Here is a 27,503-nt window from a genome sequence, read left to right on the forward strand (position 1 = left end):
TTGGTGGGTGAACAATCGGGTAGAGCCCTTATCTGGGAAGCTGTGGGCTGGACTCCACCTCTAACTGTGTCCAACGATTAAAGGTGCAACCTCTGGCAAGTTTACTGAACTCTCTGGGCCTTAAATTACCTACTCCTACAGTGCACAAGAAAAACTCGATCTTCTCTGAAATTCTTCCTGTCTGCAATGCCCTGTTCCTTAGTTCCTGTTAACTAAGCAATACTCACACTCTAATAAATACATGTAAAATCTTAGCCCTGATAGAAATTGATTTCTTTAAATGAATAATAGATCTTAAATTGAAATCATAGGCCTACTCATTCAGTGGACATTGTGGGGATTCAGTGTAGAGAAAGCACGAAGGTTGAACTTCCAGTCAACTTTTAGTATTTGCATAAACACAACACAATTGTAGATATTTGAGAAATCGTTTTCATCAGACTAAAATGTTCTAACAATTGATTTTATAGTCTTTTGCTTGTTTTATTAAATTCAGTGAAGAAATCATTTCTTATTCTGTAGGTAATAATGAAAAAACACCTCAGTATAGAACTGCAAAAGTAACTGATAGATTATGCTGAGGATGATAGATAATAGATAGATAATTAAATAGCTATTGATAGAGAGATAGATAAGAGATATAGATAGAATCCACAAGGTAGAAAACGTCTCCTTTGGATTCTGGAGAGTAGCTACCTATATCAGGGGAAAAAATGGCAAACCCATGAATAAACTGATAGCTTTGACTAATAAGATATCTTAGTTGCTGGGTTAAAATTCGAGATTTGTGTTCAGACTACAGTGTCTTTCATTTTTATGAGAGAAACTTTTTTTTTTTTTTGAGAAAACATATGTCATGTTCAGACAATCTGGAAATGAATATTCTTATTCCTACTCCAATCTCATTTTCTTTTCTATTTTTTTTTTTTTCTGTTCTTTGCAGCTCACAGGGAGAAGGCAGACAGAGTAGGAGGTAAAGGAAGAGTATTTATGCCAATATGGCTCTTTGAGTCATTACCCTGCAGATGAGTTCCTTCAAGCACTAAAGGAGTGAGTCAGATCCTATTGATAGATAGGATTTTTTTTTTTTTTTTTTGCCATTCAGGGTCCCTGAAGTATGTCTGAAGGAACATAACAGGTAATCTAGTCTTTTTCCAATTTGGAACTATTGAACTGCCACTATTGTGCTCTTTCCATATATAAGAATCAACTGTAATATTATTTAGCAAATAATTTTTTTAACTGACTCAATTTTTTATTCAAATAATTTCTTTAAAAATGATACTTTACTGACCAGTTTAATTTATCAAAAATAAAGTTTAATAAAAATATGTACAATGAATTAAATATGATATTAAATTTTACTATCAACAATAGTTAAATAAAAATATGTATAATGAATTAAATAATATCATATTAGTTAATTACCACTAAATACTGTTGCATACTAAAACTGCTTTGATCCCTGCTCTCTCTTTGTTAACAAGATTAGTAAGATAATAAAGCCTTATTAATTAGAAACTGAGACACTTTTCCTTGACATGATCAGAAGGAATGAAAGATAATGAAGAAGAAAGAATTTTCTCACTTTATGATTTAAGATTATTTAATGCCTTATCTATAAATTATTAATAATCTTTCCATACAAAGGAGAGGTTAAAAACAAAATAGGGTGTCTGTTGCTGATAGTGTATAAAGTAAAAAAATACATTTGTTCTACCAGACTCATACATTTTAGATTAATACTTTTCAAAGCAATCTAGTCCTCTTTACACAGCATTTACTCTTGCTTCTGTAGTGAACACTCAAGTGGATTTAAAAAGAAAGACGAGAAGAAGAAAAAAAACCAAATATTTGTCTTCAATGGAAATTTTATAATTTGGTTTTGGAGAGAGTAACCACATGAACAATAGAGAACAAAGCAATCTTAAAGCAAGTTAAGTGTTAGACAGTATAGTAACACCTGACATTTGTTGTCTTTTAATAATCATCTTGTATATGGAGCATTTATTATGGGCCAGACATGATATTAAGTACTTTACAAACATCATCTTATTTAATCTTTCTGTTAATCCAATGAGGTAGGTACGTCGTTATTCCCATTACTGGATGGAGAAACCAAAGTTTGAAAAGAAAAAGAAACAAGTTCAAGAGAACACAATTGGTAATGGGAAGACAGGATCCAAATCCAGCCAATCTCAGTTCCCATTATTTACTGGATAATGAATAGGGTCTAAGGGGGTGAGCCAGGAGAATTTAACTAACTTACTTTACATTTTATTTTGAGTTCTGACTACTACAATTTTTTTTTGGTGTAGAAACAGCAGCACATCCTCAAATCCTCCACTTAGATAATAACTTTAACCTCTGTCTATTGGCTGAATTAAAAAGCTTCTCTGGAGCCCAAACTCCACTGGAGAATATGTCCTGGAAGTGGAGCAAGTGCAGTGCCCAGTGCTTAGAGGGTTATCAAAAAGGATTGTGTAAAAATCCTTTAATCTGCCACAACTGGAAATCAACTACAAAATCAGCCCAGACTCTTAGTTTTAAAAAATAAACCATGGCCACTACATGAACCATTCCTCAGCCTGTGTTGACAGGGCAGCAAAGGCATATTGCTGTTAGGTATTGCCATGGGGACAGAGCATAAACTGTTTTTTGAAAATCTCAAGCTTGCACAGAAGTGTGACTCAAAATCGAAGGGCAAATTCAAATTAAAATCATGGGCTGGGATATGATGAAGGGAATGTTATCAAATATCCACCTGAACTCCTGGGGAGAAAGTTCAGTTTTGCTAGGCAGATAGCCATAGCTAGAGTGTGTAGCAGAGCTAAATCCTCATCACCGGCTGGAATATTCAGACACAGGGCTGCTACGTTTTTGAAGCTCCAGCAGGTGTTGTCTGGAGTTTGACCAAAGGAAGAGTAGTCCAGCTGCCAGCGAACTGAATTACACCCAAAGCCTTTCTAGGCATAAACGCCTGTTCTTTGCACTCTCTCCACCTTCTTTCCTCCAATCTGGTCCAACTTCCTAGATTCATATTGTGTAAAAATCCTTGTATTTAACAGCAATCTAAAGCAATACTAAGATGGAATGCCAATCAATATTAATATTCATTCTGTGTCTGGCAGCCTAACCTATTTTCTAGGCTAATTTTTTAACCAGGAAAAATTAATTGCCTTTAGAAATTAAAGTGCAAATAAGTCACAACTGTTTTCACATTTAGAAAATATATATCTATCCATTTGTTTAAGGGCCTTACATAAAATGACTGAAGCTACAGCAAGCCCAGAATATTCCTGCAGCTCCTATGCTTGCCAAAACTTGGCTGTGGAAAGGACATCACATGAAGCTAAAACAGCTGGAATGTCTACGTCTTAGAAATGTCCTTTAAATTTTGCTGTTGTGATTTGACATACTTTTGTAATTGTTCTTTAAAATTACTTATAGTTACTTAGTGACTGATCAGCAAAAATCAGTAATCTGATGTCTGGTGTAAAAGGAGCGGTCTCTCAGAATCAGTTTTCTACTTTCTTCAGTGTACAGAGCCAGATTCAGCAACTTGGGCTGTCGATATAGAGAAACAGCTGGGGAGTTTTTTTAAAAAATGTGAGTGCAGAACCCTTTCCCAGACAAATTAAATCAGAATCTTTGGAGACAAGGTCCTGGCTTTGGTGGCTTTATAGGTTCCCAGATGATTCAAGTATGCAGGCAGAGTTGAGATCAGTTAGTTGAAATTGTGAAGTCTTATGCATGAAAAGTAAAACATGTAATGGTTTAAAAATGGGGAAGATAATGCTGTATATTTTGCACAGGGGCAAAAAGTATATATACACACACATACATAAACTTGTGTATGTATTTAGTACACAAAACATCAAGGGCTTGGTCAAATTCTCTATAACTAATTTTGTGTAGATTCCTATTCTGTTATTTTAAAAGGGAGGAAATTACTGGTTTAGGAAGCAAAGAAGACAAATTTATTTTAGTTAAAAAATTGTTTCAAAGAACCAGCTTATCCTCATAATTATTTTTCAATGTTTCATTCTGGGAAGACTACTAGATATCACACTAGTTTTTATGTTGTAGGTAGAAACTTAATTAAGTAGCAGTTTGACATATTCAGAATCTGCTTAAAAACAATTAATTTCTTTGTATACATATTTTTTAAATTTAGTAGCCTGGGTCCAAGCATTATTGAACTCTTGCAACAATAATTAAGCAACAAACTTTAAAATTATCCAAATGCCTTTAAACTAATGATAATTGTTCTTTTTAAGCTTTGGGGGCTCCTAAGATGGAAAGAATACGTATAATTGTCTAAAATACTTACAAGGCCCAGGAGGAATTCTTCTAATGAAAAGAAAGATGGGATGCTTGCATCTATTGAATGCCTATCTTGTGTCAGACATTGTTTTAGGCACATTATCTCACTGAGTCCTAAACTAATCCCTGTAGAACAGTGGTCAGTAAACTATGCCCAAGGTGCCACATTTCACATTTGTAAATAGTTTTATTGTTACATAGCTACACTCATTCATTTACCTACCATCTGTGGCTTCTTTCTTGCTAAAAATTAGGGTTTAGTAATTGCGACAGGGATCATATTGTCAGGCCCTTCACAGAAAAAGGTTACTAATCCTATTACAGAACATTTATGATTATCTGTTTTTGATAAAGGAATCAAAGTTAAACTCAAACGTGCCAAAGCATTAATTTCTCTTCAGAAACTATTGTTGACTTAGAGACTGGCCCCAGGACGTGAACTCGCTTGAGAGACAACATGCTAATGATTAAATAACTATTATTAAATACAACTTGAATGTTTCTATAGTTTTGAAACAATAGGCAATTTCCCTTGTGTTCAGATATCATATGAGCTTCTCATTGCTTCTTGCATGAAAGAAAATCAAGAAATAAATATGTCATTTATTGAGCTTGGATAAATGAACTAGAGCTGACATCTACAAATACAACATTTATTTTTATTTCTTTTGAGATGGAGTCTTGCTCTGTCGCCCAGGCTGGAGTGCAGTGGCGCGATCTCAGCTCACTGCAACCTCCAACTCCCAGATTTAAGCAATTCTCCTGCCTCAGCCTCCTGAGTAGCTGGGACGACAGGTGTGTGCCACCATACCCCACTAATGTTTTATGGAAACAACATTTATAATTTAGCCATGAAAATACTCCATTACTTGAAGTGTGGATATACATCAAGAGACAGAAAATAATCACAAAAGAGGTTTGTCCTAAACAAAATGATATGCTGAACTTTTAATTTTTGTTGGTGAGAAGGACACTTTCTCCCCACTCCTAATGTTTCCTTCCGCATGAAAGGAGCCGCACTAGCATAACACCTGGCCTACCTCTGTGCTTTCTCTTTCCTTGCAAAAACCTAGTTTTTTCCCACCTATCCTCTATCTCTCTGATGCCATGAGTTTCTGTTAAGATCTTTGGCAGCACTGGGATGGTGGGTTTCCACTAAGTTGTAAACACATCTTTGTCTGAAATAGTTGGCCCAGGGGCCTGGAGACTGACTTGTTTTCTAAATTTGGTGGGTGAGTGGGGCCAGTTCTCAGATAATCTTTTGGGACTGTCAAGTGAGGCATGAGAGATTTGGCTTGAGACAGACTTGGCTGCAGCTGCTGAAGAAATCATAGCACTCCTTAGGCACCGAGAACCATCTGGCTGGGACTGCGCAGAACAGGAAGTTGGGGTGGTTGATGAGTTTTGGACTTTAATTCCTGTGAAATTAGCATGCAAGGGCAGGAAGATCGATTATGGATTTGAATTACTTTGGATTTTGAATTTTAGAAACTTTATCTTTGGACTTTTCATTCTCCTTGACAATCTGATTGTGAGATTCAGTTTTATGATCAAATGTGGAGAACCTTATTACTACCATGTTGTTTTTAGATTACGTGGCAGATTTGATTATTTTTCCAACTATTTGCCCAATGAGTTAAAAAAAAATTAAAACTGGGACTATTGACAGGAGATTCCCCCCACCTTTTTAAATGTGAAGGAAATGCCCCTTTTGCAGCTCTCCTGGTCTCTATGATTTAATCTGGCCAGTGACTTTTAGAAGCAAACTGGACAAGTCAAGTTTAATCCTCTCTTCTCCTCTCCTCTTTCTCTTAGGTATAAGCTGCGCATGTGAATTATGCATTCTGTTCAGCAACTCTATACTGTAAGTTTTCGTAGAGTCAGTCTTTGCCTCTGTGTAGGGAGGGTGCCCCAATTCCGCACTGCCCATTCCTTGTGGCTAAGATATTACGAATTGACTAGTGCCCCTGGAATTTCTGAGGCAGAATTAGAAGATGAAAACTCTCCTGTGACTGTCACTGTTAGACAATGGAAAAACAGTGTGAATGTGTGAAAGGCCATGCTATTCAGTCACAAAGTATCCATCAGTCAATCTTTGTAGAGAACTGTGCTGGGAAGTAGAATGTGGGGACTGGTCATGCAAAAAACAGGAGGTTTTTTGCTTGGGATAAGCTGAAGTGCAGGTATCAGGAAAATTCATTGCTGGCAGAGTTGCAGAGAAATAGGAATGCTTTTACATTGTTGGTGAGAATAATGAATTGAATTTGTTCACCATTATGGAAGATGGTGTGGCAATTCCTCAAAAATCTAGAACCAGAAATACCATTTGACCCAGCAATCCCATTAGTGGGTATATACCCAAAGGAATATAAATCATTCTATTACAAAGACACATGCACATATATGTTCATTGCCGCACTATTCACAATAGCAAAGACATGGAATCAACCCAAATGCCCATCAATGATAGACTGGATAAAGAAAATGTGTTACATATACACCATGGAATACTATGCAGCCATTAAAAAGAACAAGATCATGTCCTTTGTAGGGACATGGTTGGAGCTAGAAGCCATTATCCTCAGCAAACTGAGGCAGGAACAGAAAACCAAACACTGCACATTCTCGCTTATAAGAGGGAGGTGAACCGTCAGAACACATGGACACATGGAGGGGATTAACACACACTGGCGCCTCATTGTGGGAGGGAGAGCATTAGGAAAAATAGCTAATGCATGCTAGGCTTAATACCCAGATGATGGGTTGATGGGTGCAGCAAACCGCCATTGCACATGCTTACTTATATAACAAACCTGCACATCTGCACATATACCACAGAACTTAAAATAAAACAGTAAACACATTATGATTTGGGGTCATCTGCATAACATACATGATATTGAAACCTCTAAGGTAGAATAACAAATAATTTAGAGAAGAAGAACATCAAGAATATACACAGAATTACACACAATACCAAGAGCTTTGGTAACTAAGGAGAAAAAAGCATCAATGAAGCAGTTCTAGAAGGTTTAAGCAGAAGCAAATAGTCACGTTTCAAAGAAAGAAAATTTTCAGAAGGATAGAGATCAACGGTATAAAAATGCTGTGAGGTCATCAAACAGCATGAATTTAAAATGTGTCATTAGATTCAATAATCATGTGGCAATTGTTGAAAAGAAAAGGTACATAGAAATGTTGTCAGGGTCACTCTGAGTTTTTCTTATTCAGGCTAGGAGATACCAGAAGATGTCTGAAGACAGAGGAAATGCAAACTAGGAGGAGTTTCCTAGAAGTGAGTGGAAGTGTTTGCAGGAGTTTACATTATTATTATCTTAACAAACCTTCAGAGGAACTACTCTCAGTAATTACCTGGAGAACGTTAGTTGTACTCATTCCTTTTGTGTTCACTGCAGATTTCCAAATAGTAGAAGTTTCTGCAGCATATTAGAAGGGACTATAACCTTTACCATAATTACATAGCTGAGGCATATAAAGTATAAACCCCAAAGTAGATGTAAATGATCCACATAATCACAAGGCACAACCACTATGAAAAAGCCACCATATTTTACAGTTAATCTGAAAGTATCCACATTTCCTGCACTACCTGTCTTTTTGCCCATTAGCAGCTGTTTAAATAATGCTATTTGCAGCCCAGGATACACTCAATATATTCACAAGGCAAAGTTCTCATAAGTTCTGTAAGCAGAGCATTCTTTTTAGCATTAAACTTAGCTTTAAAGCATGTAGCTCTTAGGTGTCCATATGTCCCAATTTACCTAAATAATTCCAGTTTCTTCCTGTTGTCCTGATGTTATTGCTGATGGCACTCCTTTTTACTCCCAAAAGTGTCCTTGCATGGATGACAGATTGTACCATCACCCTCCTCTTGCCTCGTACTTTCTCTCTGTTATATACCAATGCAAGATCCACTCCACTCAGGGTTCTGTCTGACAAATATATTTTATACTCAATGACATAAAAATAATAAGAAGATGTGGGCTTATCGGAACATTAGCGCTTATTGTTTGAGAATCACTATTCTAGAAAAATGTAAAAAATGGCAGAAAAGAGAGGGATGACAGAAACTGCAAAGATGTGGCAGTGGCCAGAAAGATAATAAAAATCCTAAAACTGAGGTCCACAAAGAAACAAAAAACCGAGTAACATCAACATTAGAGATGAAAGATAACCTTTACAATGGATTGTTTTTCCAATTCTTTTCCTTAAAATTGCTACCATACATAATATTCACAAAATATCAACTTTATAATGTCCCATTCAGGTTCGGATACCCTCTGTGACTCTTCATTCCGTACACAGACTTAGCTGGACTTGCAATTTGCAGCATTCAGCTTCCACATCCTTTTCCCAAATCCTCTCTCCCTAATTTGAGCTTCTCAGAGAAATTTGAGCTCCTTTTCCTTATTTACTATGGTCAATTGGATGCATTGCTCATGAGGTAGTAATAAGGTTTCTTAGCTTCTCTTTGCCCGTTCAACTGTAAGTTTTCTGCATCAGGTAACATTCTACTGCTGAGTGTGATTACTATTTTCTCCTGACTGTGAAGCACGTACAGTGGGGAATTCAAAATCTGACTGGTCATCTAAGCGAAATGGCACATTTTTAAAAGAAGTCTTCCCAGGCACCATTCTAGAGGTATAGGTCCAATCCTGTAGGGAATAGGATCCAGGAATCTGTACATTTTACAAGCCCTTTAAGTTGTTCTCACATGCAGGGGCTCTACCACACATTAGTCATTTAATCTGTGCTTCATTATTTTTGTTTTATATGTGCTTCTCAAGATCACAAATGACCTCCATATTGCTAAATGCAGTTGTCAATTTAGTTTCTACAACTTACATTTGATACAGTTGATATAACATATATAACATACATACACACACACACACACACACACACACACACTCCTTCTTCCATGCCTCTCCCCCAGGAATTTCTACACTTAGCTACATCCTGTCTTGGTTTTCCTACTACCTCACAAATCACTCCTTCTCACTCACCTTTCCTGGTTTCTCCAATTCTCCAGATCTTTAGTTTCAGAAGACATCCAGGGTATACCCCTTGACTTTTTATCTTTTGTATCAACATTTATTCCCAGATGATTTCATCCAATTTATTGATTTAAATACTATCTCTAGGCTGCCAACGTACAGACTGTTATCTCCAAACTACAATTCCAGGCTTCTATATCCACTCACCTACTCGACACAGTCACTTGCCTAATGGGCACCTCAAGCTCAGCGTGAGTGAGGGTGATCTCACCACCCACCCAGACCTGCTTGTCTGTCGGTCTACTTCATCTCATCCTTTGCTTGAACTGAAAGCTTCAAAGACTTTGGCATTCCTCTTTTCTGCATCTAACCCACCAGAAAGTCCTTCTGGATATACTTTTTAAATGGACTCCAAGTCTGATCACTTATTACTCACGCTAACTTATAGCAAGTCACCTTCATCACTCATCTGGATTCCTGCAGTAGCCTCCTGAATGGCCTCCCACTTCCATCTTCTTCTCCCTTCCCTCTAATTACCACACTCACAGCCGAAGTGATGCTGTTCAGATGGAAGTCACATCTTTCTCTCATCTGCAAAAACAAATAAGAAAACCTAAACAAACAAAAAATCTCCTAATGCCCTTCTATCTCAGACTGGAAGCCTGAGTCTTTCTAAGATGGACAAGGCTCTGTGTAGCTTAGTTCTGCCACTCCTGTGAGCTCATCTCCTGCTATTCTGCCCCTCATTCACCTGGTCCAAGCCATTCCATCTCCCAGCCTTTCCTCCAACATGCCAGCCATGCTTCCTACCCGGGCCTCTTCCCCCAGATATCCACAGGGCTCACTCTCTAACTTCCTTGGTTCTTTACTGAAACATCACCCTCTTCACAGGGCCTTTCTGGGCCACCCTGTCTGTAACTTCATGTAACTTCAGCTCCTTCTCCCATTCTTCACTCCCTGCTCTGTTTCATCCTTAGCACATACTCATCGTTATCTAATTTATCTACAATTTGCTTATGTTGCTTATGTTGTCCACAGTTAGCCAACTAGGATACAAGCCCCACGACAGCAGGAATTTTGCCTGCCTTTTTTTTTTTTTTTTTTTTTTGGTCTTTTTGTTCAGTGCGGTAGCGTATTCCATGACCAAATACGGGGTCCGGCATATAGCAGGTGCTCAATATTTCTTGAATAAACAAAATGTGTGTTTGCTGTATTTCCCTAATACAAGGATTCAGCCTAGCACAACATCCAATATGCAGGAGGATCTGAAAAAATATCAGTTTTGAGACATTGAGTCCATTGAGGGTGGAGAGTAGGAGGAGGATGAGGGTTGTAAAACTACCTATCAGGTACTATACTTATTACCTGGGTGATAAAATAATCTGCACACCAAACCTCTGTGTCACATAGTTCACCTATGTAACAAACGTGCATGTGTGCCCTTGAACCTAAAATAGTTATTAATTTTTTTAAAAAAAGAACATTGCCAAAATACATATATTGGGGTTTTTTATGATTGAATAAAGCAGAATTGTTGTCTCTTCTCAGATTTTGCAAGAACCAATGCTTCATGGTTTCGAGACTATCACTACTGCCAGCAATAAGGGCCCCACTGCAATGAAGGGGTTTTGAGGGAAGAAAATATGTGTGGAAGACATATCTGCACAATTTTACACCCATTTTCCAAAATTATTTTCACTTAACGGCTGACATAATTCACACCCACATCTTCTCAAAACCCACGCTTCTAACAGTATCTGAAATACAGGACAAGCACTCTGCTGTGGTTTGGTTATGTTTTGTTTGGCTTCACCAAGTCCCGTGTTGAAATTCGATCTTCAGTGTGGGAGGTGGGGACTGGTGGGAGGTGTGTGGATCACAGTGGGGATCCCTCATGAATGGCTTGGTGCCACTGTCTTGGGAGTGAGCGACTTCTCACTCTTAGTTGTCTTGTGAACTGGTTGCTAAAAAGAGCAAGAACTGGTTGTTGAAAAGAGCACCTCCCCCTTCTCTCTCTTCTCTTCTCTTCTCCACGTGATCTCAGCACACAAGCGCTCCCCTTCCCCTTCCGGCATGAGTGGAAGCTTCCTGAGTCCCTCATCAGAAGCAATGTTGGTGTCATTCTTGCTGTACAGACTGAAGAATCATATAAACCAAATAAACCTCTTTTCTTTATAACTACCAAGCCTCAGCTATTCCTTTACAGCAATGCAAATCGACTAAAACATAGTCTTATGGAAAAGCTACTTGCAGGCCAGGCATGGTGGCTCATACCTTTGATCCCAGCACTTTGGGGGGCCAAGGTGGGCAGATCACTTGAGGCCAGGGGTGGGGTTCAAGACCAGCCTGGCCATTATGGTAAAACCCTGTCTCTACTAAAAATACAAAAATTAGTTGGGTGTGGTGGCACATGCCTGTAATTCCAGCTACTTGGAAGGCTGAGGCACAAGAATTGCTTGATCCTGGGAGGCAGAGGTTGTAGTGAGCTGAGATTGCACCACTGTACTCCAACCTGGGTGACAGAACAAGAATCTTTTAAAAAAAAAAAAAAGCTACTTGCAGAAGTATCAGAAGCCATATATATACATCCATATTAAATGTCATGCAAGGTACTTGTATTGTCATCTATGCCAAGCCTGCATTTCCCCTGTGGCTCACATCACCAAATGCTTGATAGTTCAACTCAGGGACAAAGGCATCCAAATCATTTCAGCAGCAGTTGCCAGCATTATATTCTGCATCCCCTCTAAGACAGCTCTCACTTTATAGACTTTTTATCCTATCCCCAGGGTCCCACTTCCTCCCTAAACCAATCTTTATGGTGCATTTTAGTGAATCAAAATGTTCATATGTGAAAAGGAAAAAAATATATATGTGTGTGTGTATATATATATAGATATTATTATTATTATTTTTAATGATATAGGAGTCTCACTATGTTGCCCAGGTTGGTCTCAAACTCCTGGGCTCAAGCAATTCTCCCACCTCAGTAATTTTTTTGTAATATGTGCGATGTGAATTTGGGAGGCACAGGGGCAATGAACGAAAGCTAGTAAATATCATAGTCAACATTAATATAAAATGCAGCAAGATAAATACGTGGTAAAAAATATATACCTTGTTCTCTGTTGCCCTCAGAACTACATTTGTCTCACTAATTCTCCTCACAGACTGAGAAAAGCAGACTTATTCCTTCTTTACATTTGCATTGAGCCAGGAAATATGCCACAATTACTCAGGGAAGCTACCTGCTTTGATCTAAAAGAGACTCTTGTGAACCAGTAATTACCAAAAACTAAGAAGAAAATTGATTTGGTTGACATTTCTACAGCCATTCACTGTCTTTAAAGAGACTGTTACTTAATTAGATCTCCAAATTTCCAATAATATTCCCAGAGAATTTCTATTTGAAGGTCTTCTAGCCTTCAAATGTGCCAGCTCCTCCCAATAATACTATGAGGTACATATTAAGATGCCCAATTTTTATAAGTGAGGGATCAGAGCTGCAGATAAGTGAAGTAATCTGCCCTGGAACATAGAATACTAGGTGGTTAAGCTGGATTCAAGCTCTATTCCTGATGATCCAGCTCATGTCCCTAATCATGTAGGTCTATAACACCTCTGCAACAATTAATAACTGCCCTGCCTACACAAAGTTTTAAATGGGCCAGTATTAAGTTGCTGCAAGTTTGGGCCTTCATTCTTATTTATAGCTCTAGTCCAGCATTTCTGAAATTGTGATTACCAAAATATAATCAGTATTCCTAGGAGAATGATGCTCTGTTAAACAATGTCAAAGAATCCACTTCATTAGAACTCCAAAGAGGGTTTCAAATGCATGTACACATTATGAATCACAAAGAGGAGGAGAGAGCAGGCAGTTTCCCAAACTTGATTACTACAAAATTCTTTAAGTGTGTGTGTATGTAATGGGGAGAGGTGACTGGGGAGGGTGAAAATACTTGTTACATTCTCAAGAGATACTAATGTTCCACAATCGAGAAGATTAAATGTTACGTTTATGTTTTAATTTGAAACAAAGTTTCAAAGTGTTGTTGTGAAAACAGCTTGACCAATTTTAAATGAAATACTTAGGACAGTAAATGTTTTCATTTTTAAGAAACCGTTCGGCCCTTTGCAACTACATTCTTTCTTTACTTTTACTTTATTTATTGCCCAGGTTGATAGCAGTGATGGGGATGGATGTAAGAAAGAAAATATAAAAAATAATCTCAAATATGAGATGCAGAAATTGAAGTCAGTTACTTCTCCCAGGTCGATGTTATATCTCTTAGGCTAACAAGATGATTAAATTCTAACATTGCTTTCTTATTTATAATGTTCTACATTATATTTGATCATGTAACAAAACATTTGTACATCCAGTGATACAAAATAATTTGAAAAGAAAATTACTAACATGAGCTAAACATCTTCCTGCTGCAAGTCTGGCAGGAAAAGCTGCCTTCTAGTGATTCTTCATCTGACTTTGGATGAGAGAGAAGGTCTAGACACTGAACATTTCTCTGTCTCATCAACAATACTCAGACCCACCTTTTAAGCAATTTCAGCCCAGTAAACCACAAGTATGCAAGAAGGTTCTGAGTGACACTCATGGAAGGAATCTTAAAAGACATTGACACTTTTAAATTTGATTTAGTTTCAAACAGAGTCAAGATTATAACTACATTTGATTTAGTTCCAAAAACAGAGTCAAAAATCTTCACCTTTGACAAGACCTGTGTAAAGAAGCTGAGGTAGGCATTTCACACAGAGAGAGGGGTCAGGAATTCAGAACATTCTATAAGGAAACTTTGAAATTCAGAGCAAGTAAAGGGCAGGGCTTTACACTTATTTGTATTATGATAAAATATTCTGTTATCATATCTGGAGCAAGGCACTCCCAGCTTGCTGAGGAATTTTACTGACAAATCAAATATGTTTAAGATTGGATATAACAGGAATCAAGTCTTCCTTGTTTTATTACTGCTCCTATGACAATCTTATGTTCACATAGAATGTACATTTAAATTTTAGTGCTTAGTTGGTTTTGATGCTGACTTTACAGACAAGTCAGTAATATTGTTAAAGGGTAATGTATCAAAAAGTTCACTTAGTGCTTGCTTTAAAGTTAAGGTTTAAAAATGCAAAGGCAGAAGAAGGTCTGAAGTAAAGGACTGAATGAAGGACAGAAATCAGATCATGTCCTGAAACATGAATCTGAGTGCTATGGAAACCAGGAAGTTGTAATTGACCTAAGTCCTAGTGCTTACTCTAACAGAACCACAACTTCAGGGAGATGTTTTAGGTTCTTCAGGATGAAACCTTTGGAATAACCCGAAGCTGTAACAGATGGCCCATTTGTCATTTTTGTAGTGTCATTGCAGGCATATTTGAAAAGCCATTCTGAACTTTCACTTCAAGTATCACACGGAGAGTCATTTCACAGTTCAGTGTTGTTGGGTTGCGAGCCTGAACACAGCACACACTTTGAACCAGCGTCATGAGATATGCCCCGACTGCCAAAAATCCAGAGCTGGCAGGAATTCCCACAGTCTCCTAAGCCAAGTTTGTTCAAGGCCCACTCCATCCTAAAAGAATCTGCTTAACAGAATTTTGTTTCATTTACTAGGTTCACTTGCATGAATTATCTCCTACTAAAAAAGCATAGGATTCTGAGTCAAATAGAGCAGGGTTTGAACTCTGGCTCTGCCTCCTACAAGCTGAGTGTTGTTGAGCATGTTACATCTTCTTCCTGAACCTTAATTTCTTCATTTATAAAGTGAGGGTAATAATGTCATAACTGAAAGGATTTCAAAGAGGAATGTGTGAAAAAAATATGAAAAATGCACCTGGAAGAATGCCTAGTTCATAGTAGATATTCCCTAAATGTTTGTTCAAATTTGACATTTTAAAATATGATTTTATTAGGGGAGAATAAAACCAGCTTGTGGTTAAATGTTTCTCATCCACAGTTACTGACTAAGAAATAGAACTACTAAAGTTATAGCCAAGATCATTTTCCCTAGGGCATATTGGTGAAATCTTGGAGGGCACATAAGACAGGTATTAGCAGGTCACTCTGGTTAATAGTTAAGCTAGGCAGTAAATCTATTTCAATTTAAATCCTCATTCTAGTGCCCCTTAAGTGGGTAACCTTTTTATTTAATCTCTCAGCATCTTGGTTTCCTCATCTATAAAATAAGAATTATGTTAATCACTACCTTATAGGGTAATTTTAAGTGTCTACCATACAATATGTATTAAATCTACATCAGTTTTTATTAGTTATTTTATTAAAATTATTATTAAATAATTATTAATTGTTCTCTGTATTCAATAACTAAGATTACACTGGCCTAATAATATTAACATTTCAGGAACTTAAAATAATGAAGGCTTTAAAAAAATTTTTTTTAAATATTTTTTAGAGACAGGGTTACACTCTGTTGCCCAGCCTAGAGTGCAGTAGCGTGATTATAGCTTACTGCACCCACAACTCCTGGGCTCAAGTGATCCTTCCACCCTAGACTCCCAGGCAAGTACTAGGTGCCCAGCTAAGTTTTTAAAAATATTATCTAGAAACAAGGTCTTGTTATGTTGTCCAGGCTCATCTCAAAATCTTGGCCTCAAAGGATCCTCCCACGTCCCAAAGTGCTGGGATTACAAGCATTAACTACCATGTCCAGCTGACAATTTCCTTCTAGTTTTTGAAAAATGACCAATATGGGTGGACAGGAGCTCTGCTTACTGTTCTATTCATAATAGAACCTCAAGGACACATACTGAAGGGGAATCCATCTTCATGCATGCTTACATTGTTACTGTGGTAGCAGAAGAACTCTAGAGGGTCTGGCATTGGCAATCAAATACTTAACTCTGGAATTGAATCACAACCCACTACGTGAAACCAGTCACACAGCCTCACCCCAATGCAAAGGAAGGAACTGGGATGTGTAATTCTCCCATATGCCTCAATGGAGTAAGAAAAAATGACATACTGGTGCATCGTTAGGAGTCTACCACCTTCTTCCATTGCTTACTTAAGAGTTTTCCTTATTTATGCTGACATAGCATACTTAAGAGTAATTGCAAAAACTACAACTACTTTTGCACTAACCTAATACTTGGAGAAAAGGAAAAAGAAATATTTCCTCCTCAAAAGTAAAGGATGAGCCAGGTGCGGTGGCTCATGCCTGTAATCCCAGCACTTTGGGAGGCCAAGGTGGGCAGATCACTTGAGGCCAGGAGTTCAAAATCAACCTGGCCAACATGGTGAAACTCTGTCTCTACTAAAAATACAAAAATTAGTCAGTCATAGTGGTGCACAGCTGTGGTCCCAGCTACTCGGGAGGCTGAGGAAGGAAAATTGCTCGAACATGGGAGGCAGAGGTTGCAGTGACCCAAGATCACACCACTGTACTGCAGCTTGGGCAGCAGAACAAGACTCCTTCTAAAAAAAAAAAAAAAAAAAGGATGAGAAGTCTTAAGGAAAGTAGAAATGTGTAAGAAAGAGTGTTCATTTATTTCTTTATTTTTACATTATTTAAATAAAGGAAGGAATAGCTATAACTGTGGTCTAGATTCTTATAACTCATAAAATAGCTGAACATGAAATTATTTTAAAATCAGATAAATTTATATAAAACAAAATGGGAATAATTACTAAAAAATTCATTCAAGGAATAACTTTTCCCTTAGTTATCAACAGGAAATACAAACTCTTCTCATTTTATATTACAAATTTTTTTTCTTTCAAGATGAAATTGTTTAGAATGGATGAATCAGATTCTTCTCCATTATCTAAAACTGTTAGGGAAATTAACTCTCCAATGAATATTTCAGTCCTGGTGGCTGAATATTTTGTGATACTTGGTTTCACAAAAATCACTAATCTATTCCTAGAATCTGACTACATGACTATAAAGACAATAGTTCATAAAATGACAAAACCCAAATACTACATGTTGATATATGCATACTACATATCCTCTGTGGACTTAATCTTCATTACTAATCCACAAAATATCAAAAAGCCATCACCAAGCTAACCTCAGAATTGTTCAGCCAGGGCTGGTTCACCTCTGTGTGAGAGAATGATTTGAAAAACTTCAGCTCAAGTTTCCACCAGATTCTTCTTTTTCCTTTCAGTAGCAATGAAATCCAAACATTCTGATTTTATGTTTTCTTCTGATTCGGTCTTTAGAATTACTTACAAAATTGATGTTAAAAAAATCTAAAGTAATCTTTGCTCAAGATTATTCAAATTCCTTTCTTTTCATTCCCCATTAGCTCATGATTATTGATACACGTTTAAAAGCTCCGATTGTGGGTTTTTCACTTTGCCCACGCTTCTTCTCAACACTGAAGTCATTAAGCAAAAGGTGGCAATCGTCCCCTGCTGACAGATAGAACATACTCCTTTTTTATGTTCAGTAATCACAACATTACAGCCTATTCATGAAACCACTTTACAGACTGTGATTTTTGAAAACTCTTTTTATACATTAAAAAAAATCCCATATAAAAGGAGCCCTGTCCTCTGACTGCCACCCAGAGCTGGCAGTCCTCCATCACAAATAGAAGTCTTCATCCCTTTCTCATCTGGCAGGAGCAACAACTGTGATGACAATTGGTGCCACTGTGGTGGTGGCTTTTGTGTCTGCCCTACTCCTTCCGCCTGACCCACCCCAAACCTGCCAAGTCTTTAGAGCTTCTGTTTGGAAGTTTATTAACTGCAAATTAAATCCAAAATTGTATCTATACTTGCATACATTTTTTTTTTCTACAGAGAAGGCTATTTCTCATCAGCTATTCAAAATGGATTTATGACCCCCCAAAATTTTAGAAGCCATGGTAATTGTTAGGTTTTCGTTACAAGACATACAGCCATCTAGAACTCATGACATGTCCATGTGGGTGCTGAAAGTCAGTCATAGCTGTGAGTGGAGATCCAGGCTGGCAGGTGGATGCTGCATGCAGGTTGCAGGTCCACAACTACAGAAAGCATCCAGAAGGTTCAACCTAAGCTGCAAGATTTCCCAGTGGCCTGGTAGAACCCAGTAACTGATCTTTATTCATCTTATCTGACAGACAGTATCAGGGGAGTCTACTTACAGCTGACAGCAAAGCTGTTGGATTCAGTCTCATGAAGTAGTGACAAGAGGGACCCTGACAAGAGGGATCCTGGGACTCAGGACTGGTCAGAGGAAGACAGTGAGTTTTACACCAAAAAAAAAAAAAGAAAGCTCTCAAAAACAGGAATCAAAACTACAGACTGGGTGTGGTGGCTCACGCCTGTAATCAGCACTTTGGGAGGCTGAGGCAGACAGATTACTTGAAGCCAGGAGTTTGAGACCAGCCTGGCCATCATGACAAAGCCCCACTACTACTAAAAATACGAAAACTAACCAAGCTTAGTGGCACTGGCTTATAATCCCAACTACTTAGGAGGCTGAGGCACGAGAATCACTTGAACCCGGGGGGTGGAGGTTGTAGTGAACCCAGATTGTGCCACTGTACTCCAGCCTGGGTAACAAAGTGAGATTCTGCCTCAAAACTAACTAAATAAATCTTGGTTCTAGTCATCAGAATTAGAACACAAGGTGGAAATTATAACTGGGAAGAACAATGTATAGCTGAGACTGTTCTCTGACACTAAAAACCATTCTCTTCTTCCCTAGAGTAATAAAATTATAGTTGTATGGATATATATTCAATATAAATAGATGTAATATATAAATATACTGAGATCCTAACATAGCCCAGGAACTAGGCTCAATTCAAGAGGGACAAAAGTGAAAAAGAAATAAGTCTTGCACACCATGTGCTCAAAAGCTATTAGGACAAAGATACTTATGGTAAAAGAGTACAATATGAACGGTTATCTTAGAGGCATACCACATGCTATTGGAGTTGAGAGGAAGCTGTGCTAAAATCTACCCATGATCTCAGGAGCAGGCTCTCCTAACAGTGAGGCCTATGTGCCAGGGCCCTGGGGTGATGCTGTGCCTGCTGATGGACAGCAAATGTTCCTGGCTATGAGAAGAGGTCTTCAGGTCCAGGTAATAATTCCGCAATTGGTGTCTAGATCTGGACAGCTGGTCTAGATGCCAGCTCCAGTGCCTCCCAGAATGAGCTGCAAGATCTGTGGTAAATAGTTTAGGAGAGCTCTGGCATCACACCAGGGTCCTTTAATGACACTACATAGCTATTCACCAAGCAGAAGACAGACCTTGGCAACTCTCTTCATCTCACCAAGCCTCGGTTTCCTCATCAGTACAATGAAGTTAGTAATATTTCCTAGCTCATGATGTCACAAAAATTAAATTAGATAATTCATGAAAAGTGCTTAGCAGAGTTTCCAATACATGGTAATCATTCAGTAAACATTTGCTAGTATTATGATTATCACATAGAAATTAATTATGATTATCACAAGCAACCTACAGATTCAATGAAATCCCTATCAGAATCTCAATGAAGTTTTTGCAGAAATGGAAAAATCAAAGCTAAAATTCACATGGAATTTTGAGGCACCCTGAATAGCCAAAACAATCTTGAGAAAAAGCATAGCTGGAGCTCTCAGACTTTCTGATTTCAAAACTTACTACAAGGCTACAGTAATCAAAACAGCATGGTACTGGCATAAAGATAGACAAACAGACAAACGGTATACCCTACAGAGCCCAGAAATAAATGCCCACATATTTAGTTAAATGATTTTCAACAAGAGTGCCAAGACCATTCAGTGGGGAAAGGGCAGTCTTTTAAACACATGGTGCTAAGGAAACTGGATGTCCACATGCAAAAGAATGAAGTTTCACTCTTACTTGACACTATATACAAAATTTAACTCACAATGAATCAAAGGCCAAAATGCAAGACCTATAAAACTCTTAGAATAAAAAATTGAGAAAAGATTCATGATCTTAGATTTGGCAATAATTTCTTGGCTATGACATTAAAGACAGACAATAAAGAGAAAATACATAATTTGTGTTTCATCAAAATTAAAGACTTTTGTTCATAAAAGGACACTATCAACACGAGTAAAAAGGCAGCTCACATAATGGGAGAAAATATTTGCAAATTATATACCTGATAAGGAATTAATATCCAGAATGTAGAGAGAATTCCTAAAACTCAACACCAAAATAATAATAATAATAACACATGATTCAAAAATGAGATAAGAACTTGAATAGATATTTCTCCATAGAAGATATATAAATGGTTAATAAGCACATGAAAAAAAATCAACACCACTAACAACGAATCATTAGGGAAATGGAAATCAAAACCACAGTGAGATACCACCTTGTACCCATCAGGATGGCTACTACTAAAAAAACAAAAAACAAAAAACAAAACAACGACAACAAAACATAGAAAATAACAAGTGTTGGCAAGGACACAGAGAAATTGGAACATTTGTGTATTGCTGATGGAATGCAAACTGGTACATCCACTGTGGAAAATAGTATGATGGTTCCTCAAAAAATTAAACATAGAGTTATCATTTGATTCAACAATTCCACTTTTGGATATGTAGACAAAATAATTTAAAGCAAGGACTGGAACAGACATTTGCATCCCAATGATCATAGACATATTATTCACAATAGCCAAAAGGTAGAAACAACCTAAGTCTCATCAACAGATGGATAGATTTTAAAAATGTGCGTATACATACAATACAATATTAAGCAGCCTCTACAATGAGAACATAATGCCAAGTGAAATAAACTAGATACAAAAACATAAATATTGTATGTTTCCACTCATATGCAGAACCTAGAGTAGTTAAATTCAGAGGCCAGGGAGAGGGCAGAATGAGGAGTTAACTGCCAAAAAGTGTCAAATCGACAAAGAAGGGCCAGAACTCGGGAGTAAATCCAGCTGCTAGAAAAGACCCATGAGGTCAAAGCTCAATTAGTGGTGAGGCTGACTTGTTTAATCCCCCAGCAGTTACCTGGCCCATGAAAGGGATGATGAAAATGTTCTAGAGACGGATGGTGGGTGATGGCTACACAACAATGTAAATGTTCTTAATGCCACTCAACTGCACACTTAAAATTGGTTAAAATCATACATTTTATGTTATATTTTACTAAAATAAAAATTAATTAATTAATTATATTGGGTCCAGAAACCAATTTCTTATTTCTCCAAACAAATGCAGTGTGACTTTATTACATAGACTGCTAAATAAATAATAAATGACGCTATAAAATTTTGTACAGGTCTGTCCTCAGTTTCCTTTGGGGAAAAAAATCAAATGTGTCAGCAAATAACTAGATGGTTATCAGGAATTATCTGTAGTATTGTACAACAGTATCATGCACATTGCCCAGCATTGCAATTGGCATGAGTCTACACATTTTACATTGGTTAAATTTATATTTCTTAAGGATACTTCTTATTTTAGTGGAGGTCTCTATCCCATTCTATTTCTCCCATGTGGATAGGACAACAATATGTAAATTTATCCAGCAAATATTCCCGTGGAAGTAATTTTACTTCTGGATAACACCAAAATCTGAGATTCTATTCTTACATCCTTATGGATAAAATAGGGAAAGCAATTTCACCTGTTGTCAGCAATATATATAGATCAAAGAAACAATCCAGGCTCTTGGGATTTGCCTAAAGTTCTGTTCTTTTAACCTGATCCTCTTTCAGACCTGGATCATGCCCACATATCTATCTCTTATCTTAGGATCAGTGACCACTATTAACACTAAGCAGATGGACTCATCCCTTTTATAGGAGCTTTGGGTAACCGCTGGGGGATTAAACAAGTCAGCCTCTCCACTAATTGAGCTTTGACCTCATGGGTCTTTTCTAGCAGCTAGATTTACTCCCAAGTTCTGGCCCTTCTTTGTTGATTAGTTATTAGCTTTGGTCCTTGTATTGTTTTTAGTACTTGAGTCTCGTTTTGATAAACCTGTCCCTGGTCCCTTTTTCTTCATGCCCATCTTCTTTCATGAGCACAAAGTCAGAAGCCTCAGTCTGAGGCCCTCACCTGCTAAAAGTCTTCCCTGGTGCTGCCTGTCTGGATACAAGGGTACTGCCTGCTGATAGACTCCTGGCTGTTACTCCCTCTGCTTATTAGTGTGCTCCTGACATCAAAACTGCAGCAAAGGACACCACATATTACCTGTTTATTCTCCATTCTTGAAATTCTGCTTGCTTAGATGCAACTTCTCTTACTATTTTTGTAGAGAGTTGATTTATCTCTACATGTCTACCTGACTCCAGAAATTGTAACCTCACACTTTTTTCATTTGCTGCACAATTCTTTAGGACTAAGTCAACACAGACCAAAAGATGCTAAGTCCTATTTCCAGCATCAAACAAAACAAAGGCCTATGTTTGCTGTTATTGGTGCTTATAAAGTACCCCCAAACTTCACAGCCTGAAACAACTAGCATGTATTATCTCACATATTTTCTGAGAGTCAGGTATCTGGGAACAGCTTATCAGGCTGTTTCTGACTCAGGGTCTCTCCACTGGATTCCCCAGTCAAGACACTGACCTTGGCTGCATCATCTGAAGGTCTGGAGGGTCCACTTTCCAAACAGCCCACAAAGCTACTCTCTGGAGCTCTCAGTCCCTCTCCACATAGATTTTTCCACAGGGCTGTTTGAAAGCCTCACAACAGGGCGGCTAGCTTCCATTAGAGTGAATAATCCAAAAGAGAGAGCCAGTAGAAGTCCAGTGCCTTTTGTTTTGTTTGTTTTGTTTTGTTTTGCTTTTAGGGGAGTTCAGGGATGGAGTTTTGCTCTTGTTGCCCAGGCTGGAGTGCAATGGCACAATCTTGGCTCACTGCAATCTCCACCTCCTGGATTCAAGCGATTCTCCTGCCTCAGACTCCTTAGTAGCTGGGATTACAGGCATGTGCCACCACGGCCAGCTAATTTTGTATGCTTAGTAGAGACGGGGTTTCTCCGTGTTGGTCAGGCTGATCTCGAGCTCCAACCTCAGGTGATCCACCTGCCTTGGCCCCACAAAGTGCTGGGATTACAGGCATGAACCGCCACACCCGGCCTCCAGTGCCTTTTATGATCTAACTTTGGAAGTTGCTTACCAATGCTTCAGCCACATTCTGATGGTCACACAGAGCGACCCTGATGCAAAGTGGGAGGCAAACACCCAACAGAGTGAATAGCGGGTGGGGATTATTGGGAGCCACCACAAGGTCTACATAGAAACAAAAGTTTTATAAAAAATAAACAACAATCGAAAACAAAAACCAAGGGCTTCTCTTTAGTCTGTTCCTGATATTTTATATTTGACTTCTGCCCTGAATTTCTGTACCCAATCCAGTATATAAGCAAACTAATAACAGTAGCACTTAAACAACTTCCAACAGACTTCAGCTCATTGATTCCCTGCTTTCTTGCTCTCATTCCTATCTTCTTGGTTCTCAGATCTCAGAGTACTTCAGTGACATTCTTGGATAAGAAAACTACTGGCTTTATTCCCAGGCCCCCAAAAATGGATGTTTCTCATTATTTAATCAGATCTCTCTCCAGGAAGGCATGAGGAAATAGAGGAAGGAGGTCATCAAACTACAGGTGAAGCTTGCCTACTTGTTGAGATCATCACATTGAGTTCAGCTGGTGTTGCTGAGGTGGACGTCTTACACCAGCACTTTCAAATGGTTCCCAGAGAATATTAGTTTTCTTGTAATTTTTTAAAGAATTCCATATGTCCCAAATATGATTCTCAGTATACTAATTGTACTGATAATATTCAATGAATAAAAAACCAAAGATAATCTTGATTTCATTATGAACCATATTCAAAGTGCACTTAATCTAATCAAGAAACCATCATCATTTAGCTTAATTTATCTGCGCTATTCTTTCCTTCTTTCTCTCTTTTTTCTTTTTGAATTGAGAATAAGAAGAGACTTAGAAGTTATTTTTTCCTGAAAGTAAAACTAAGGAATGAGAGAACAAGGAGGTAGCAGAAAATACCCATAATCTCTTTTCATCTTTCTGACAATTTTTAGATTGCTGTTTCCCACCTCTATAACCCACCAACTCATCCTTCTCTTTCTTAGACTAAATAACTAAAAGTGTGTCTCCCAATTTAATTTGGAGTTGAGCCTAGGGGATGAGGAGGAATGTGGAGAAACAATCTGAGAAGAAGGCTAGGACTTGAGTAAAAACGTGTCTTCCTGCTCTTCACAAACATGAGCCTAAATACATGTGGTTTCCAGAACTCCAGCAGATTCTGCGATGTATCTTCACTAGTTGTTCTTTCTCTGTGTCCACTGCTGCTTACTCTTGCTACATGTCACCTCTGAAGTTGTTTATCATTGCTTGGTCCTGGGCTCTGAGCTCTTCTTTCTATAACTCTCTTCCTATCTCACACTTCGCTGTGACTTTAAATTCCTTCTATATCCTAATTATGTCCAACTTTCTATTTCTCAGCTAAATTACCCCTTTAAGTTCCATTCATACAAATCTAACTACCAACGAATATTATCACTTGAATGTCCTACAGGCCTCTCCAACTTAACATGTCTAAAACCCAGCCTTCATCCAGGGCTCACCTCCCTCATATCTGCTTGTCTCTCAGTCTTCACAGCACTATAAATGATAGCACCCAGCGGCACAAACAGAAAATATCAGAAGTTACCCTTGAATCCTTCCTCTTTCTCATGGTCCCTATATGTAAGCTCTCACAAAGTCCTGTCATGTCTGCCTCTAAAATAAGTGACGACCCTGCCTGTTTTCTCCATGTTATTGTTCATTGCCCCAGTCCACGTGCAATCACTTCTCCCCTTGTTTCTTACAATTGCCTCATCATTATTTAATGTTTCCTTTCATCCTCATAAATCATTTCTTCAGACAGCAACCAGACTTACCTGCTTCCATCAACTCCATTCACTGATTTTTCACACAGAAGCACGTGGAGACACATCTACGTTCCATTTCATAGTCTATGATGCCTGCACAGGTGACTACACTTCCACAGTTGTACCTTTCTCTTCCTTCTTCCCCGTGGTTTGTTCAATTAAAATGTGAGAGAATGAAGGACAGTGGGTCATAGCGAGGCAATGACTTGTCAGAGAAGGGAAGCAAGCTGGAAAGAGACAGGGTGTTGGCAGAGGGCAGGTACTTACACTTGAGATTGTGGAGTGAGTGTCTGAGGAAGGGTGGAGGGAAAGTCAAGGAACCCAGAAACCAAGGTCCTGGAAGGACCATTGCTATGGCTATTGAAACTACAATGATTATGGCAGGGAAAGGAAATGAGAGACAGACTAGGAGTCTCAAGGATTGAGAAATGGCCTGAGAGCTTTGGCAGGTGACTGCAACAAAAAGAGGTCACGTGCAAACTTTAAACCTTATATTATCACAATAATGTGTGTTTATAACTTTAATGTAGAAAACAGCCAGGGGTGGTGGCTCACGCCTGTAATCCCAGCACTTTGGGAAGCAGAGGCGGGCGGATCATCTGAAGTTAGGAGTTTGAGAGCAGCCTGACCAACATGGTGAAACCCCATCTCTACTAAAAATACAATATTATCCAGGAGTGGTGGCACACACCTGTAATCTCAGCTACTTGGGAGGCTGAGGCAGGAGAATTGCTTGAACCTGGGAGGTGGAGGTTTCAGTAAGCTGAGATCGTGCCATTGCACTACAGCTTGGGCAACAAGAGTGAAACTCCATCTCAAAAAAAAAAAAAAGAAAAGAAAACATTTGAATTCACATTACGTCTTTTAATATTTTTACAGGCTCCGTGAGGAAAAACAACGAACATTTGTTCAGTCTGTTCTCTGGGCCAGGAACTGAGCTAATTTTTTTCACTTATAATTTTTTAAAGTTGTATCTTTTAATCCTGAACCTTTCCATCTGTTAAGCAACTTTTGTTCTCACAGTTGCATTCTTGGAATTAATAGTCTCCACTTGGGCGGAATGAAGGAGCACATCAGGATAAATAGCTAATGCAAGCTGGGCTTAATACCTAAGTGATGGGTTGATAAGTGCAGCAAACCACCATGGAAAAGCTTACCTATGTAATAAACCTGCACATCCTGCACACGTATCCTGGAACTTTAAATTAAATTAAATTAAATTATAAAAAATAGCACTTTGGGAGGCCGAGGCGGGTGGATCACGAGGTCAAGAGATCGAGACCATCCTGGTCAACATGGTGAAACCCCGTCTCTACTAATACAAAAAATTAGCTGGGCATGGTGGCACGTGCCTGTAATCCCAGCTACTCAGGAGGCTGAGGCAGGAGAATTGCCTGAACCCAGGAGGCGGAGGTTGTGGTGAGCCGAGATCGCGCCATTGCACTCCAGCCTGGGTAACAAGAACGAAACTCCGTCTCAAAAAAAAAAAAAAAAAATTAGTCTCACTGATTAATCATGCTAAGGAAGAAGAGCTGTCCTTTTGTGAAGACTAACTGGCTTCTCCAACTTTTCTGGATTGGTAGGATACTAATTTTAACAGTCTTAATGGCTTCAGGGAGACTGGGAGACTGAACAGTAGAGATCAGATAGACTGGACCAAAGATAAGAGGTTAAAATGAGAGTGTCAAGTTACGTTGCCTTGGCTACATAAGAGTAATTTCAGCAAGGAGGTGAGAAATTAAATAAGAATTGAGAGCAAAACTTTCATGCTCCTGAAGACCTGAATAAGAAAGAGCTAATAATTAGTGCATTTGGACAATCCTGCACAAGTCCTGAACCCTTTGAATGGCCACCTCCCACCTCCCCCAGGACAGCGTCATTCCACACTCAGGAGAGCATTCACCAATTATCAAGAACTTATTATGCGCAGGCACTGAGGCAAACACTGTCACCCTCGAGGATGGCTGTGCTGACACAGGGCCACCATGGATGTTCTCATGAGAAGTATGTTCTCATCCTTTTCTTTCCCTTGACCTTTTCTGAAGCCTGAAAATTCCCTACTTACATAGACAATAATCATCAGTTGCTTTTCTAAGACAAGACAGAGACCAGCTACTTTTGAGGTTTAGGGGATTTTCATGAGTTGTCTTTGACTTGAGACATAGTTACGTGTCCTCAAAGGAAAACCCAGAAAGGGTTGCATGTGAATTCAGTGAGGTCAAGTGACAGTAATTACTGAGGTCAGTGCTCCCATTTTGTATGCAGTGGAGCGTGACTGGGGCCTG

Source organism: Aotus nancymaae, unplaced genomic scaffold (genome assembly GCF_030222135.1).
Source record: "Aotus nancymaae isolate 86718 unplaced genomic scaffold, 86718_ANA_hifiasm-v0.15.2.pri h1tg000036l, whole genome shotgun sequence".
In the NCBI taxonomy this organism is placed as follows: domain Eukaryota; kingdom Metazoa; phylum Chordata; class Mammalia; order Primates; family Aotidae; genus Aotus; species Aotus nancymaae.